We start from the raw sequence: 17,546 nt of genomic DNA on the forward strand, positions 1-17,546 counted from the left end.
AAGGATTAACACAGACAAATGATTGCAGCCAGAGCCATGGATTGAAGCTAAATGCAAAAAAAAAGAAAAAAAAATATTCCCTTTGATTCCCAACAAAGGACATTATAATTCTATTGTACCCAGTCTTTATCAGACACCAGTAATTTTGCATATACCTCACCAGATATCTGCATGGAATGACCTCAGGGGTTCCTCACCAGGAAGATGCAGGATATAAGAAATATTTTTTTCAGGGAAAGATCGAAAGCCCTATCACTGTCTCCTACATGCTACTAAGGGGCAGTCTGTGTCTGGCCTTCAAGTCAGTCTCCAATCTGGCCCTGATGGAAATGTTACACATTCGTAAATCAAACTGCATGAGAGTCACTTGTTCCAGGGATCTTAACCTAGTCTTCACATAAATAAATCATGCTGGAAAATAGATGCATCTCTCAGAGACTACCCATTCTTTGGAAGAAGCTTTCCATTCTCATGAAGTAAAGCCCTTCCCTGACCTTTTCAAGCACAACCTAGATCAATGAATGGGTAATCATAAATTTATTCCTGGGGTGGCACCCATGTCCCTAATGGACAGAGGCAGTTAGTATTAGATACCATAGCATAGGCTCATACCTATTGAAAACTAGAAAACTTGGGTTAACTATGGCTAGGCTTGCAAGGGTCTTGGGCCATTAGCCTAGTACTCTCCTATGAGCCTATGAACTTAGGTGTTTGTGTGAAACTATTTACACTTGTTATGAAATGCTTGCACCTTCACTAACATTTAATTAACAAAATATTCACCTATGATATTTTAAGATAAGCAAAGACAAACTTCATTGTTTTTGGATTTTACAAGCTTTACTTTATTTCTACTTCAGCTTTAACCACATTAGGACATGTCCAAATGAAGCACCATTTTGAAAATGTACATAGAAATTCTTACAATACTTAATTGTACCACACTCATATTATTGTACACCAACACTATACCTATATATTATCATATACTAACACCACATTTATATATTTATGTACTCTACTGTTTTATTCTGTGATGTACTGTATTGGGATATATTTTTTATTTTTTTACTTCTTTGTTGACATGGTTGTATCACAAAATACAGGCTCTCAGTCACCAATCTGTAAATAAAAATAAATAAATAGTATTACATTCCAAAAGAAAAGAAGCATGCAGTTTTATTCAGACACTGTGTAATACATAGCAATTGCATTTACATTTGTATTATGATTGGAGTATGTTAGAAACAAAACCATACTGTATTTCCAAAAAACACATAATGTTTCATTGCACTATGACTATATGAATGTCACAAGTAGTTACTGTGCATATTGCCCAAGAACTCACTAAGGAACTTTTCCCAGTTTCCACAGAGCACTGTCTGGTTACGTGACTTTGTCCATCACATAGAAGACAGATGGAAACTGAGGGTCTCATGCCCCAGACTACAAGAAGTATCTTTTTAACATCTCTTATCATCAATTCTTAACTGTCAAAGTATGACAGAAACAAAATATCTGAAAAGCCTAGATGTTTCTACTCAAACATGGAAGGTATATCAAAGTTGTTTTCTTTTTTTTTTCAAAGCAGTCCCTCTGAGTCAGAAATGAAAGATCTCTTCTAGGCAATTTTTCCTCTGTAGTGTGAGGAAAGTGTCTCTTCCAAACAATTCTTAATCTTCTACATGAATGCTCTGCATTGAAAAGCCAATATCCTTTTTGCAGTTGATTCCTTCTGTACTGAGAGGCCAGTGTCTCAGACTTATAGGGTTTGCTCACTTAAGTAAAGTCTGCTCATCTCAGTCTTAATGGAAAGTATAGCCACCCAATACACAAAACTTAAAGATTGTCCCCAGGAGTCAGCAAGCTCTGCGTGCAGGAACAGTGCAAGAGCTGCTGTAGGCAATATGGCCGAAGTGCAATCCAGGAATGAGCTCCCGGGATGTGCATGAGCACTCCTGCACTATTCTTGCATGGACACAGCCCCTGTATGCTAATTACCTCATTTGCTGGTGAAAAACATACAAATTAGGTGAATTAGAGATCCAGGAAGCAGGCAGGTGTCTGTGTAGGAATAATGTAGACTGCAGAAATGTATTCGGCCAGTAGCTGAATACATTTCTGCAAGCTACAAAATGGAGGCATGACAGCTCATAAAAAACATGTATTATAAGGGTTAGGCATGCCAATAGCCAAATATATGGCCACAGGCATGAAAAATAGTTTCAAAATTATAAAAAATAACTTTTTTGGCCGATTTCGGACGTTTACGCATAGGCCAGTGGTGCACAAAACAGATCAGCCTGAAAATAAGAAAAAAAGCTGGAAATAAGCTTTTAAACCAAAATCATCATTTTGTCATAATAGTCAATGGCATGCATATCACAACAAGACCATGGAATAGTGTTAATAAGGGGGAAGGCTGAGTGTCAGCTTTGTAACCATGCATTAGCAGTCACTTCCATGCAAATGAGGGGAATGATACTGAATCACAAATTTCCCTCGGTGCTAACTTGCACCCAAGTGTGTAGGTGCAATAACACCATGGTCTAAGCCTAAGAGCTAGATGACCTCATGAGGGGGAGTGTCATGACTGCTGTAAGCTTATTGTAGCACAGTGGCCCGTGTTTGCCCTTAGCTAAGCGCAGCTAAGGAAGGAGGTGTGTCTGAAGCTGCCTAGCAGTATTTACATTGCCTAAACGGGTTTGCGCACCGCTCACCGGGTTTTAAACAAAAAAACTGGCTTTAAATAAAAAAAAATAAAAAAAAAAAAAAAAAAACAGGAAATAGCAGCAGCTCCAAACACATCTGAGCACTGTGTTTGTGAGGTGCTCCTCAGGGCTTAAACAGGAAGGCAATGGGAAGGGAAAACAACAGTAGGAAGGTAATCAAGGAGAACTAACATAGCTGGCAGGCGAAATGTATCAGAATCATGCAATTACAAAAGCAGCAGCCCAGCCCAGCACACTATTATATACTATGCAAACACCTTTCACTCTGTTTTTTCCCACAAACTCTATACCACCAGTGTACACAAATGGGGAAATTTTACTTAACAAAACCAACAAAATGATAGGGTCTGATGTTGCTCTCATAAATCAATATGTGGAAGAGGCTGACGGTGGTGAGGATGAGAATGCTGGTGACCAACCCACAGTGAGGAGAAGGAGAAGAGTGTACAGACCCAGGGTAACCTACCAGGGGTTACATGAGCTGGATATAGTGGAGTGCTATAGGGTGAACAGGGACCTCCTACAGCAAATTGTTGAGCTGTGCCGGCCACGCCTCACACACAGAACCAACAGAGGGGGAAACCATCCCAGTGGATACCAAGGTATGTGTAGGATTAAGAATTTAATTTAAATTCCCTTCTCTCTGTGTGGCTGCTGTGCGTTCCCTGGCTTGTAGGTTTACATTTAAATTTGTGCATACTTTTTTTTACCTAATTTCTCTACCTTGGGTTGTGCCCTCCTGGACTCCTAACACCAGCTCTACTCACCTACCTCAGCCTGCCTGTGTATCTCCTCACCTGGGTAACAAAAGTACCCCCTGGACTGAATGGCAGGCTAAAACAAAAATATTGTGCATACTTTTTTTTACCTAATTTCTCTACCTTGGGTTGTGCCCTCCTGGACTCCTAACATCAGCTCTACTCACCTACCTCAGCCTGCCTGTGTATCTCCTCACCTGGGTAGCAAAAGTACCCCCTGGATTGAATGGCAAGCTAAAACAAAAATGGTATGTCATATAATATTGTATCTTCTACTAGATGTATAGGTTAATCTTGTGATACTTGTTAGGTATCCTATTTAAACTGCCATATTAGCCAGCAGCCATACCCCCCACCCTCTGCTTGTTTTTCTTTCACTTCATCTCCGCTTTCCCTAGTCTTCCCAGCCTTTCCAGTACTTCTAACCCCCTCTAGACACTTCCTTCTAAATCACTTTTCTTCCCTCAGCCCTGCTTTAATCTATTCCTTTCATAGCCTGGATTTCTTCCTACTAGCCTCTTGACTTTCTTCCACACTCTCCCACTCCATCTTCTAGATCCTCCAAACTTACCTGCTGAATTTGTCATATTTCACTGATTGCCTTCCTTGATAGTCCTCTCTTTTGTCTCTACCCGCTCCGTTTGCCCTGCGGGCTCACTCTGCTCCCCTACCCTGCCCCCAATTCCCACACACCCCCATTACTCCTACATTTATTCCTCCTGAGGCCACACCCTCCAATCTCTACACATATCACACATAACACATAATTAACACTAGCTACCTCCTTTTTCTCACCGCACCCATTTACAACTAACTCTCATCCTTCCTTTTCCTAACAGCAAAGCTAATACTATATATCCTCTAGGCTTTTAACACCTACCTCCCACTTTTCTCAACCTCTACACCCTCTAAAATGACTACACCAACTAGCCCCCACAAAATATATTTAATTATTTGGGTATTTTTAATACCTCCTCTAACAATCACCTATCTCTATACCTCCTATGAACATTCACTCCACTATACTCTTCCCTTCCCATCAAAACACACCTCAACACCAACAATACCTTTTTCTCACAACCTCCTAAACCTCATTTTCAAACCCAACTATCTACTAGCCAAATATCACAGACTACAACACATTAAATACTCTAACCTAAAAACTAGAAAACTATTTGACTTCTATTGTAAACTGCAACAGCCTAACCTTTTAACACTCCCCCACTCACTATTAGATGGAGACATTCACCCCAACTCTGGCCCAATCTATTTCCCTATTAACGCAAACAACTAACAAAACATAACTAAAATCCAAACACCTAACAAACCTACCAACTCACTCTCAATAGCACATCTAAACATATGTAGTATTTGCAAATAAAATTGCACAGGTACAAGCCCTATTACAATCTCAACCATTTGATATCCTATGTTTATCAGAAACATGGCTAAAACCCACCATTAAAGATAATGAAATTACCCCACCTGGCTACAATATCTTCAGACTTGAACGTACTTCCAAAAAGGGAGGGGGTGTGGCAATCCTCTATAAAACAGAGCTACAAGTCAGCACCTTACATCCTAACTTACCTATAGACTCTTCTGCAGAAATAATAATCTGTAAACTTCAGGTAAACACAAGTAAAACCATAAATATTATCTGTTTATCTTCCCCCAGAAAATAGCAGCAATATACTAGAGCATATCCTCAACTGGCTTTCTATTAATCTCCTGCAAGAAACCATGGTCCTCGGCGACTTTAATATAGATTGGAATTCCTGTACTAATACTAATCTCTCTACCCACATTAACCTGTATGGCTTCTCACAACTTATAAACTCCCCTACCAGAACTAATAGACTCAATAACAAAGAAAGTACCTTGGATTGGATACTTACTAATAATCCTCAGCAATCCTACACAACAGGAACCCTTCCAGATGATATAAGTGACCACTCACTTACATATATTATCAGACATAAAACCAACATAATATTCCCTAACACTCTCAGAACAATACGCTCTAAAAAGGAATTTAACCCAGAACGTTTCCAAACAGAACTAAAACAATGTAATTGGATACCATTAAAATATCTCCCTCTAAATGAAGCAGTGGAATACTTTAACTCCACATTCTTAGCCACCCTGGATCACCACGCTCCAATTCGCTCTATTAGAATTAAAGCTAAACCAGCCCCTTGGCTCACTAACAATACTAAACAAAAAATCCAACTTAGAAACAAATCCTGGGCAAAATGGCGTACAACTAAGAATGCAACAGACCGCCAAACCTTTAGAGAACATAGAAACAATACAAAAAAAGCCATACTTCTAGACAAAAATAATTATTATCTTCAGCTACAACAAACCTCTCTCAAAGAACCCAAAACATTTTGGACTTCTATTATTAATCTTCTTTACCCAGGCCAACTAATAACACCTAACCCACTAGGCTCTAACCCTGAGAATCCCACACAAACAGCAAATGCCTTTAACTCTTTCTTCACTGATACCATCTAAACTCTAGCTAACCACCTATCTCCTAACACATCTAATCTGACCACTTCCTCTACAAATCCACCTCCTCTATTTCACCTCCAACCAGTATCTACCTCCTACATTTCCACTCTTCTACATAAGTTAAAACCTACCACCCCCTCAGCTGACAAACTCCCAGCAGAATTCTTGCAAAAAGGAGCTAAAGCCATTGCCTACCCTATTTCTATTCTGATAAATAGAGCAATAAGTGAAGGATCTGTCCCTTCAATATGGAAAATTTCACACATCATCCCACTACACAAAGGTGGGAGCTCCAGTGACTTTTCCAACTTTTGCCCCATAGCTTTACTTTCCCCTATCGCAATAATTATGGAAAAATGCATCCATAAACAACTACTCAACCACCTTCTCCAGAACAACCTACTCGCTAACTGTCAACATGGCTTCAGACCTTTTCATAGTACCACCACTGCACTGCTATCATTCACAAACAGCATCAACAATAATCATAACAATAATTGTCTTTCATCTGCAGTCTTCATTGACCTATCCAAAGTTTTTGACATGGTTAACCACCAACTACTACTCCATACACTGAATACTCTGTCACTCGATCCTCTTGCCTTGAAGTGGTTAACATCTTACCTTGATAATCATCACCAGGCTGTACTCTGGAAAAATAAACTATCCGATCACCTTCCTATCTCTCTCGGTGTCCCTCAAGGATCTATATTAGGCCCACTCTTATTTTCCATCTTCATTAATGACCTGCAAACAGCCATTCCTTACTCCACCTGCATTCAATATGCAGATGATTCTACCATAATCTGCTCAGCCTCTTCTCAAATTGAACTACAGTCGCTTACCCAAAAAGCATTCAACACTGTTGAACTATGGTTTTCTCAATGCTGCCTCCTTCTGAATCCCAAAAAAAACTAAACTGCTACTCTTCTCACCAACCCAAAAGTCCACATCTTTACCTTTCAGTCTCACTTCTAGCAGTGGTACTCTTATCTCTCCTGATCCTAACACTAAACTTCTAGGAATAACAATAGACAACAATCTAAACTTTGATACTCACATAAACACTACAACAAAGTCAGTCAACATAAAACTGGGATCCCTCTACAGAATTAAACCTTATCTTACACCAGCAGCTAAGACTGCTATAGCCAGAACCCACCTAATATCCACCCTGCTTTACGCCTCTCCCATTTATACTAATCTCTCAAAGAACAACATCAGGAAACTAACTACTTCCTATAATAATATTGCTAGATTTGCTACAGGCTCTCCTTACAGAACCCATCACTGTCTAAATCTTAAACAATTAAACTGGCTTGAATTTCTTAATCGGCTTCAATATCACCAGCTTATAATAGCACATAAGACTCTATATCTACCTAACAATAGTCCAGTACTCTCTAGCCTCATTACACCTTATAAAAACCTCACATCTCTACGCTCCTCTAACAAACTACTGATCAATACTACTAAACCCAACAACACAGCAGGTGAGTTGTTGTTCTCTAACTCTGTAGGAAAACTTTGGAATAAACCTCCCTCTGAAATCACATCTCAAACTTCTCTCTCAATTTTCAAAAGGAATTTGAAACTCTACCTTAACAATCACTGGCTATGTACCTGTACTAACCCTGACTAAATCTTCTCATATTCACTTATCCCACCTCATCCTTTACTAGCTCCCTTTTATGTATCAATAAACTACATTATTGTATATATCTTACAAGTATATATCCACATCATACCTCAGTCTCTTACAAAATGACCATGTTAATTCTACTCTGTACCTTACAAAATGACCATGGTAACACCAATTTGTACTATTGAATAAAAAAAAAAAAAAAAAAAACTTTTTTTGTAATATTGCTATCTCTATTATCTGTATAACTCCTGTTTTTAACTTTGTAAAGAAAATCTGTATTCTTGGAGCTTTTCTCCCCGGCCCTCTACTGAAAATGGACATGTCTCCAACTAGACTAGCCCGGTCAACAAATGTAAAATAAAAAATAAATAAAATACTAGCCACAGATACCTTCCTAAAGCCAACTGGGGAATTCATGGGGATCCCACAGGCATCAGCATCCAGGGTAGTCCAACAGTTCCTGGATTCCATGTCAGCACATGCTGGTGAGCATTTATATTTCCACAACACCTGTGAGGCGTTGACCAGCAATATGCATTTCTTCCACAAAATAGCAGACTACCCTGAGGTAGTGGGTGCTATAGACTGCAAGCACATACACATCAAAGCACCACCCGGCGAGCGGGGTAGTGTTTACATAAACTGCAAGGGCTTCCCCTCCATCAACTGCCAGGTCATGTGTGATGCCCAGGGCATTATAGTGAATGTGTGTGCTGGCAGCCCTGGTAGCTATCATGACTCACACTTCTGGCATATGACACAGCTGTACCAGAGATTTGCCAGTGGGGACAACCCATATGGCCACCTAGTGGGGGATGCTCGTTATGCACTGGAGCCGTGGCTGATGACACTCATCAGAAATGCACACACACCCGAACAAGAACTCCATAATGAGGTACATGCACAAACCAGAATCATAATAGAGTGCGTGTTTGGGATGCTCAAGCCATGGTTCTGGTGCCTGGACATATCCAGTGGAGCCTTGCAGTACTCTCCAGCTACATGTATACAAATTTTCATTGTATGTGCCATGCTACACAATATGATCCTGTGGAAACAGCTGCAGCAGGAACAGCACTGGGTAGGGCAACACAGCCCCCCACCATTGGCAAGGCCAGCACAGGCACAGAGTGACTCAGAGGACGAACAATCTGAGCCTGCCCTTGTAGGCAGAAGGAGGCATGCCCAGTATGCCCAGGCTTTGGCAAAGAGGCAACGCATAGCACATACACTAACACGATAAGAACCCAGGGAATGACACCTCTCTCTGAATCGCACATACAGTAAAAGTGATGCCAAACATGACACTACCTGAGCTTTACTATGTATAAGGAGTGTACTATGTGCATCCGACATAGCCATTCCTCCAGCACCATCCTCAATACTGGCACAGCTACAAGGTATGTCACTGTCCCTATCAATTCCTGAATGGAGTAGTATGTTCTGCTACTTATATCTATGGTAAGAATGTGAGCATGCATGTGAATCGGGTGGCTGAATGGGATGGCAGCCAATAGAAGACACCTATATGGGCAGCATGAAATCCATAACGAATACTAGTGTCAACATAGCAGGCAGTACTAGACAAGGTGACAAATCCCACTGCAGGACATGTGGTGGGCCAAATGTGTGTCCATAGGACACACACATGCATGTCAGTGAGGCTCACATACCCAACAACAGTCTCAGCCAGCAGGACAGATGTAGATGACCACAAAGAAAAGCTGTGCTAAGGCCTCTGATTGATGACAATGGAGAATAGCCCCCCTCCAGACCTACACAGACAGACTACAACAGGTCAGGAAGTTGGATGTTAGCCCTGAAGGGTAAGAAGTCTGAAACTGAAACATAGGTCAATAAAACCTAAGATCTGTACTTCACTGATATGTCTCTAGTCTGCATGATAGGTCAGAATACAGAATGAAATGGAAGCCAAAAAAGTACCTGAAGTACCTGTACAGTCATAGCAAATGTTTACAGTTGTCAGGCATATCCCTCCCTACAATCCTACGTATAAATGTAGTAACATGTACATTTGGGTTTAATAATAGCGGAGAACAGATTACCTGAGCTGGTCAAATTAGCAGGATAGATTGTTGCACGTGTACAATATTCAGGGCTCTGTGTGTTAGGTTGTTGTGTGTTGTTTATTGTGTGGAAGTGGTCAGCATGTAGGCATGGAGGGTTGTGTCCCGGTGACCTGTGGCCAGTACTGTTGATGGCAGGGCCATGTTCAGACAACTGCAGTTCCAAACACAAAGCATCTCAGCAAGACCCAATCCAGTAGTCATCCATACTCATTGTTCACATGTAATATCTGTCACCATCTGAAATATGGACATGGCATGAATGTGTGTCCAGACATACACACAGTACACAGGTGAAACTACCCTAGACAGAGTATATAAAATGTAACTGTCAAATGCACACACGCTTGGAATTGTACATACAGGTTACTAGCACATTAGTTGACTGTGTAGTATGGAATACTGATGTAGTCTGGCCAATCACTGGCAGACCACAAAAGGCACAGTTATGAAGTAATGAGAGAATGCTATGTCCCTGCACAAGGCAGCATAAGGGAAATGTCCCAGGTATATCTGTGAGTCAGCTGCAAGAAGCTTCCATAGCCCACATACACTCAGCTCACCCCATCATCAGATACAGGTTCATCACAGGTCATATCCCTGCTGCTGGTAATGAGTACAGTATGACCCCCACTTCTGTATGGGAATACCTACAGAGTGCAGCATGCTGAAGAGGTGTCCCATGCAGGTGTGTCCCTCTCTGTAAGCAGCACCCTGCCAGCATCCACATCAATAGATTAATAAGGAAAGGGACTATTGCCATTAACACCTCGCACACCTACCCTGTCACCTCAGGGGAATCCAGTGGCTTGCAGCTTGGGACTGTAGGAGTGACAGAATGCACTGGCCTGCTACAGATGGCCTGCATCACTACAAAATGCCCTACAGTCCTCTGTCAAAGGCCTGTGCCTCACCCATACTGCCAATGTATGTTATCTCATGGGGTCCCAAACAACATAACACAGTCCACAGAACATAAATTCAAGGCCATTTCAACAAATCACAGTAGCATGCCCACCATGTCCTACTGCATGAATTGTGGGCCAACCCCTAAATACCACTGGGTCGAATGGATAACTATAGGGGAACTTATCAGATATTGCTTGCATAATGTTAGAAATAGGAAGAGGATAGAATAACAGGGGGTGTAGAAGCATGGATGCCATGGAGTGTGTAAAGTCTGAAACTCTGATGTATGCCCATACTACCCCTGCCTGCAAACCCAGTAATGGGTGGCTACAAACCTGCTCATAAACCACAATGTGAAGGGGAATTGACCAGATATATGAGCCCTGCCTCTGGGTAACTTGTGTGAATTTGTACAGCTGAGAAGTATGGTCAAAGCAGGATATGGCCATTCTGTCACATTGATAGATGTACAAGCAGGGGATCCTTAGCCACCACAGTACCAAAGTGCTAGTCCATTTACACAGACCCATCACAACTGTCTGCAGCTACCCCTCCAGAATGGTATGAGTGTGCAAGAATACGAAGGCTGCAGACCACAATACTGGACACAGCTTCATTCATCTTGTATTTCCCAGGAAATAACTGTGAGCAAATAAGTATATCTGTCAGTAGTTGATGACATAATACATCACAGTTTAAAACAGTACATATGTCTGAATATCTTCGCTAACACAAAAAACATGTAGCACAAGCAGCACAAACACAATTAGTTATGGTATCCCACTATCCTTTGCCCATTGTGACTCCATATTGTCAACCTATCTACAGATATCCTGCAGAAACAGGTTGCTAGCTGTAGGTGAAGAACCCAAATGCCTGCACTGGAGTATAACCTACCTGTAGTCGAGTCACACATTCAATAAAGAAGGTCATACTGGGCATGCTCCCACATTCAGAGAAATGAAGCCCATGTCTGACAACAACAGTGACTATACATATCTGTCAGTCACAGATTTCTGTGCACACACACCACATTGCACACCAGTCATGCCTTGCATGCACATCGGATAGGAATACACACATATATCCAAGGAAAATGCACTACAATAGGTCAAACATACACAGAGATGTGGGGAAGAGAGAGACAGACATTGACAAAGAGCTTCCTATCATGAGGCCTGTCTCACCCACCACATATCCAATTGGCCAATATCACATGATGTGCCGATGTCTATCGCTGTAGACATTTGCTTCTAGCAACCCTCAGCACTTTAGTGTCTGTGGTGCTTGTGATAACTGTGTAACATGGCAGTATAATTCATTATTCATCTAGCAGTCATATACGCAGTCCTGTCAAATGTAAAGTTATGTGCGACTGAGTGTTGTGTGTGTGTTTTCAGGGAATGGTTTATGATCCATTTACACACACACTGCACTCCCCATTACCCTAGTTTAGCAAGCATGTTGATGTTAGTCACCTTGAAATACCCCTTTGTAGAAGGTTCCTCCTTATAAACTCTGTGGTGCATGAATTAACTTCTTAATGCTCTAGTGTGGCATACTAGTTAGGTAGGAGTTCTAATCCCAGACATGACAACTGTGTGTTTGTTTGTTTGTGTGTGTAGGGCTCAATGATTTTTTAGGCCATTCACAGTCACTACACCTCTCATTGCCCTACTTTAGCAAGCCTACTGATGTCAGTCACCTTGAAATACACCTTTGGAGAAGGTTCAGCCCTATAAGCTCTGTGGTGCATGAGTTAACTGCGTAATTCTATAGTGTAACATACTAGATAGGTAGGAGTTCTAATGCCAGACATGGCAACTGTAAAACTCTGTGTATGTTTGCATGTGTGTGTGGGGATCAATGATTTTGAGGCCATTCATAGTCACTACACCTCCCATTGCCCTATGTTAGCAAACCTGCTGATGTCAGTCACCTTGAAAAAACACCTCTGGACAAAGTTCAGCCATGTAAACTCTGTGCCACGTGCAATAACTACATCATGCTAGTGTAACATACCTTGTTAGGTTGGAGTTCTAATCCCAGACATGGCAACTGTGAAACTCTGAGTTTGTGTGTGCAGGAATCAATGCTTTGGAGGCCATTCACAGTCACTACACCTCCTATTGCCCTACTTTAAAAAGCCTGCTGATGTCAGTCACCCTGAAATACACCTTTGGACAATGTTCAGCCCTGTAAGTTCTGTGGCATGTGCGATAACTGCATAATGCTATAGTGTGACATACTAGTTATGTAGGAGTTTCAATCTCAAACATGGCAATTGTGATACTCTGTGTTTGTGTGTGCAGGGATCAATGATGTCAAGGCCATTTACAGTCACTACACCTCCCATTGCCCTACTTTAGCAAGCCTGCTGATGTCAGTCACCTTGAAATACACCTTTGGATAAATTTCAGCCCTGTAAGCACTGTGGTGTGTGTGATAACTGAGTAATGATATAGTGCAACATACTAGCTAGATAGGAGTTCTAATCCCAGACATGGCAACTATAAAACTCAGTGTGTGCGTGTGTTTGTGTGTGTGTAGGGATCAATGATTTTGAGGCCATTCACAGTCACTACACCTCCCATTGCCCTACTTTAGCAAGTCTGCTGATGCCAGTCACCTTGAAATACACCTTTGGACAAGGTTCATCGCTGTAAGCTCTGTGGTGTGTGCGATAATTGTGTAATGCTATAGTGTAATATTAGTTATGTAGGAGTTCTAATCCCAGACATGGTAACTGTGAAACTCTGTGTTTGTGTGCATAAGGATCAATGATTTTGAGGTGATTCACAGTCACTGCACCTCCCATTGCCCTACTTTAGCAAACCTGCTGTTGTTATTCACCTGAAATACACATTTGGTTAAGGGTTAACCCTGTAAGCTCCATGGTGCATGCCATAAATGCAGAACACTGTAATAACAGTAAATACACAGCTATAGGTTTGAATCTCATCTGTGACAAGTGTGTGTACATCAGATTTTGGCCCCATTTACAGCCAGTACAAATCTCAGAGCCTGACTTTAGCAGTCCTGCAGATATCACCCACCTTACAAGTACTTGTTGCAAAGCCTAAACCATGTCAGGTCAGTGGTGCATGTGGTAAATGTGTGATATAATGGTCTGTAAAGATGGTTAGATAGAGGTTTGAAACTCACCCCTGGCAAAAGTAAATGTATGATTAGGGTAAAATTGGGATCTCTCACACACTACATCACACAATGACGGTATTTACAAGGGCTGGTGATGTTCCTCACCTTAGAAGTACCGTGGGACAGCATCCCTCCAATAAGCTCCATGGTGTGTGTGATAAATGTGGTACAGTACAGTAGCAATACATAGCTAGGTAGGGGTTTGAATCTCAGTACTGGCAAGTGTGTGTGTGTGTGTGTGTGTGTGTGTGTGTGTGTGTGTGTGTGTGTGTGTGTGTGTGTGTGTGTGTGTGTGTGATCAGTATCCTGTATGGTGGTTGTGTAATGACATGATGCATTGTGGGGTGGGTTTCTCTAAATTATTATATTGAGGACCTACTATATGTCACAATGTCCACCTTACAAAGACAACAGATGTCTAACAGCAGAGAGGCTGGTGTAGACAATCCATAGCCCTACATGTGACATTATGGATAGGTGAACAAAATAGGCAACCCTTGTATAACTCAGAGAACACTTTCCACCCATGTCTCATGCACAAACACACTTGGCTATGTAACAACCACTGTATTGGTAGTTCCCTGCATATTTCCCACAGAGAACACTTTCCACCCATGTCTCTTACACAAACACACTTGGCTAGGTAACAACCACTGTATTGGTAGTTTCATGCATATTTCCCACAAATAGTAACCACGGTGTGATTGCAGTGGACTATATGCCTGTTGACCACAACACTGCCACTGACATCAGAATATACTGTGATGTGTAACATCTCCTGACTGAGTGTGTGTTATCCAGCAAGTTAAAGGACATGGCACCCTGTTCCATCCTTACCATAGGCAAATAAATGGTTACAGTGGTTCTTTGCTATGTTCCCCACTGGACACCTGCAACAACTGTAGAGTCTGCAAATGTAACCCACAGAGGAAATAACATGCCTTACACACATGCCCTGTATGGACAGATGCCACTAACTCCACTAAATACCTGTATCATGCTATCAATGTAGGTGCAGACACGACCTTAGTTCCTTAGCCATGTATCACCAAATGAGGTGAGGAAGGCCACATCAGAAGATAACAATCTGTCCACATAACATGCCTCAGAGACCTCAAGTACACTTTCAGACGTCATGAAACATGCATGTGGGACATGTGCACAACCTAGACACTGTCTGTGTTATGGAATATAGAACACATAAATGGCAAGAATTGCACAGCACTGGCCACCCACAATAGTAACCCAGATGAGTGGATGTTGAATACAATACCCACGTGTGGGGCCAATCCAGGGACTTCACCCCTGAGCCACACTGGAGACCATTGCCATATGGCCTGATGTCAAACTATTCTCTTTGCCTAGCCTTGTACAGCCTTCAGGCACAGTCAACTACTACACACCTGTGAAGCAATGAACCCATGAATCTCATTACTGGCAAGTGTGTGTGAGTGTGTATGAGTGTGTGTGTGTGTGTGTGTGTGTGTGTGTGTGTGTGTGTGTGTGTGTGTGTGTGTGTGTGTGTGTGTGTGAAGATTAATGATTTTGAAGCCATTCACATTCACTGCATCTCCCATTGCCCTACTGTAGCATGCCTGCTGATGTCAGTCACCTTGAAATAACCCTTTGGCCATACATCAGTCAGATAAGCTCCATGGCATGTGTTTTAACTGTGTAATACTATAGTGTAGCAAACTAGTTAGATAGGAGGTCTAATCCTGACCCTGCCAACTGTGATAATGTTTGTGATTTCCTGAGAGAGTGTGGGTGTGTCTTCCTTGACACCTGCTTTTGTGGACAGTCACATGTACTACACTTCCCTTGTCCCTCCTTTATCACTGTTGCTGATGTCACTCACAGTCAGATACCTTTGGACAGCTCTCCAACATGTATGCTCTGTGGCACGTGCAATAACTGCATAACAATGTAAGAGCAATATATAGTCAGGTAGGGGTTTGAAACTCAGTACTGGTAAGTGTGTTTGTGTTTGTGTATGTGCCATCAGTGTCTTGTTGGGGTGATTGTGTAATGACAGGATCCATTGCAGTGTGAGTTTTGCTACATCATTATATTGAGGAGCTACATGTCCCATTGTCGACATTACAAGGCCAACAATTCACAGCCATAAATGTGTACAGCCATGTGCAATTACCATGTGACAGTATGGATTAGTGCACACTATAAGCAACCATCATAATGCCCAAATACCACTCTCCACCCATGGATCATACACAAACATGCTTGGCTATTACTCTCCTATTACCTTCCTTTCTTACTTTGTCTCTGTCTGTCTCTCTCACTTCTCTGTTGGATGTGGAAAAGTACACCTGCTTTGCTTTGGCAGCAGCTTGGGTTTTGTCAGTGATGCTCATGATCAGCTGATGGCCTGTGCATGAATTGCAGTCCCCCACTTGCTAATTGCAAGTGGAACAGCTGTGGTATCATTCCTATAGCCAATTGCATGGAAACACACTCCTATAACTAAGCACTTCATGTGGATGTCTTTTTCCTTCACTGTGGGTGTTTGACAAACAGCATCACAGAGTGTAGTTGGATATACCTCTTACAGCATACACTGGGGAGACAGGCCAACAAACAGGAGGGGATGTTCCAGACATGGGGATAGAATCTAAGTATTGCTCCTTTACATTTGAAGTAATGTTTGTTTAACAGGGTTTGTGTGGATATGGCTGTTCTACAAGATTTAATATCTGGCATGACAGTGTTATGTAGTTGAGGAAACTCTCACTTGTAGAGCTATTTGCAGACTGGCTAGAATGTGGAGTCTTACATGTGTTGTGTTACTCATAGATGACCTATCTTTAGAAATGCAGTAACATAGTCTGAGGATTGCAGTCAGTACATAGTGACAGCCATGAGAGTTACTGACTTCATATCCCTCAGAAGACATATGTCACAACAAACCCTGTTATACCAGTAAATGTATGGGTTTATCACAGCAACATGTCAATATTGGCCCTGTGTTTGTGCCTCCTGCCACAACTCTGTCAACCTTTGTACATACGTCATGCTGTAAGAGGTGCATATGTTCAGTACATCATTATTTACTGACATCATACCTGATAAGCCAGTGAGATATCAGACTGCTAGACATGTTATGTATAGTAGGCCTTATATTTGAGGACAAAACCTAGACATTATGTTGTAGTGTGTACAGTAGTGAGGTCTGTGTACTTATGGTGATTGTTGACAGAGTGTATATTTTGAATATATTACTTGGCCTGTGTACAGACTGTGGTAGATCTCATTGTTCTTAGTCCTGTTCTGTCTAATGTTGCATGCTGCTCCAGTTTATGGTACCCTATCAGTGTAAATGTTTGTAGGGCCAGACTGACACATGTCCCATACTAGAGTCAGGCATTAGACTAGGTAACTACGTATTGGCCCAGCATATGTAAGGTTACTGTGTGAGTGTCTCATATGAGGGTGGTTTTGTTCACACAGTACATATACTGTAATATTACTTAGGCTTACCATAATGTGACTGTGACTGTGTTCAGATTGGTTGTGGGTATGCACTTTCACACTGATGTCTGTTACTCTGTGCTGTTACATGCCTGTAAAGCCTGCTATATTTGCAAGTACATGTGTATTCCCCCATAAGAAACATAGGCCAGTGTTGTCTCAGTCTGCCTGTAGTTTGTATAGTGATTTGTGATATGCCTAGCAGCTCAGTGTATTTACCTAGTGTGATGCTATGTCCAGATATTTGTCA

At 41.7% G+C, this 17,546-nt stretch overlaps 1 long non-coding RNA gene across 1 annotated transcript in view; it reads right to left on the minus strand.

Moving 5' to 3' along the window:
* Positions 1–821: 821 nt before the first annotated feature.
* Positions 822–17,546, minus strand: part of LOC122798913 — a 56,191-nt gene continuing 39,466 nt past the window's right edge. The window contains exon 2 of the long non-coding RNA XR_006364344.1: positions 822–1,122. This is a non-coding gene — a long non-coding RNA (uncharacterized LOC122798913). The remainder of the gene's footprint in view (positions 1,123–17,546) is intronic.

Source organism: Protopterus annectens, chromosome 3.part1 (assembly GCF_019279795.1).
Source record: "Protopterus annectens isolate FY-2018-M chromosome 3.part1, PAN1.0, whole genome shotgun sequence".
NCBI classification, from domain to species: Eukaryota; Metazoa; Chordata; order Ceratodontiformes; family Protopteridae; genus Protopterus; species Protopterus annectens.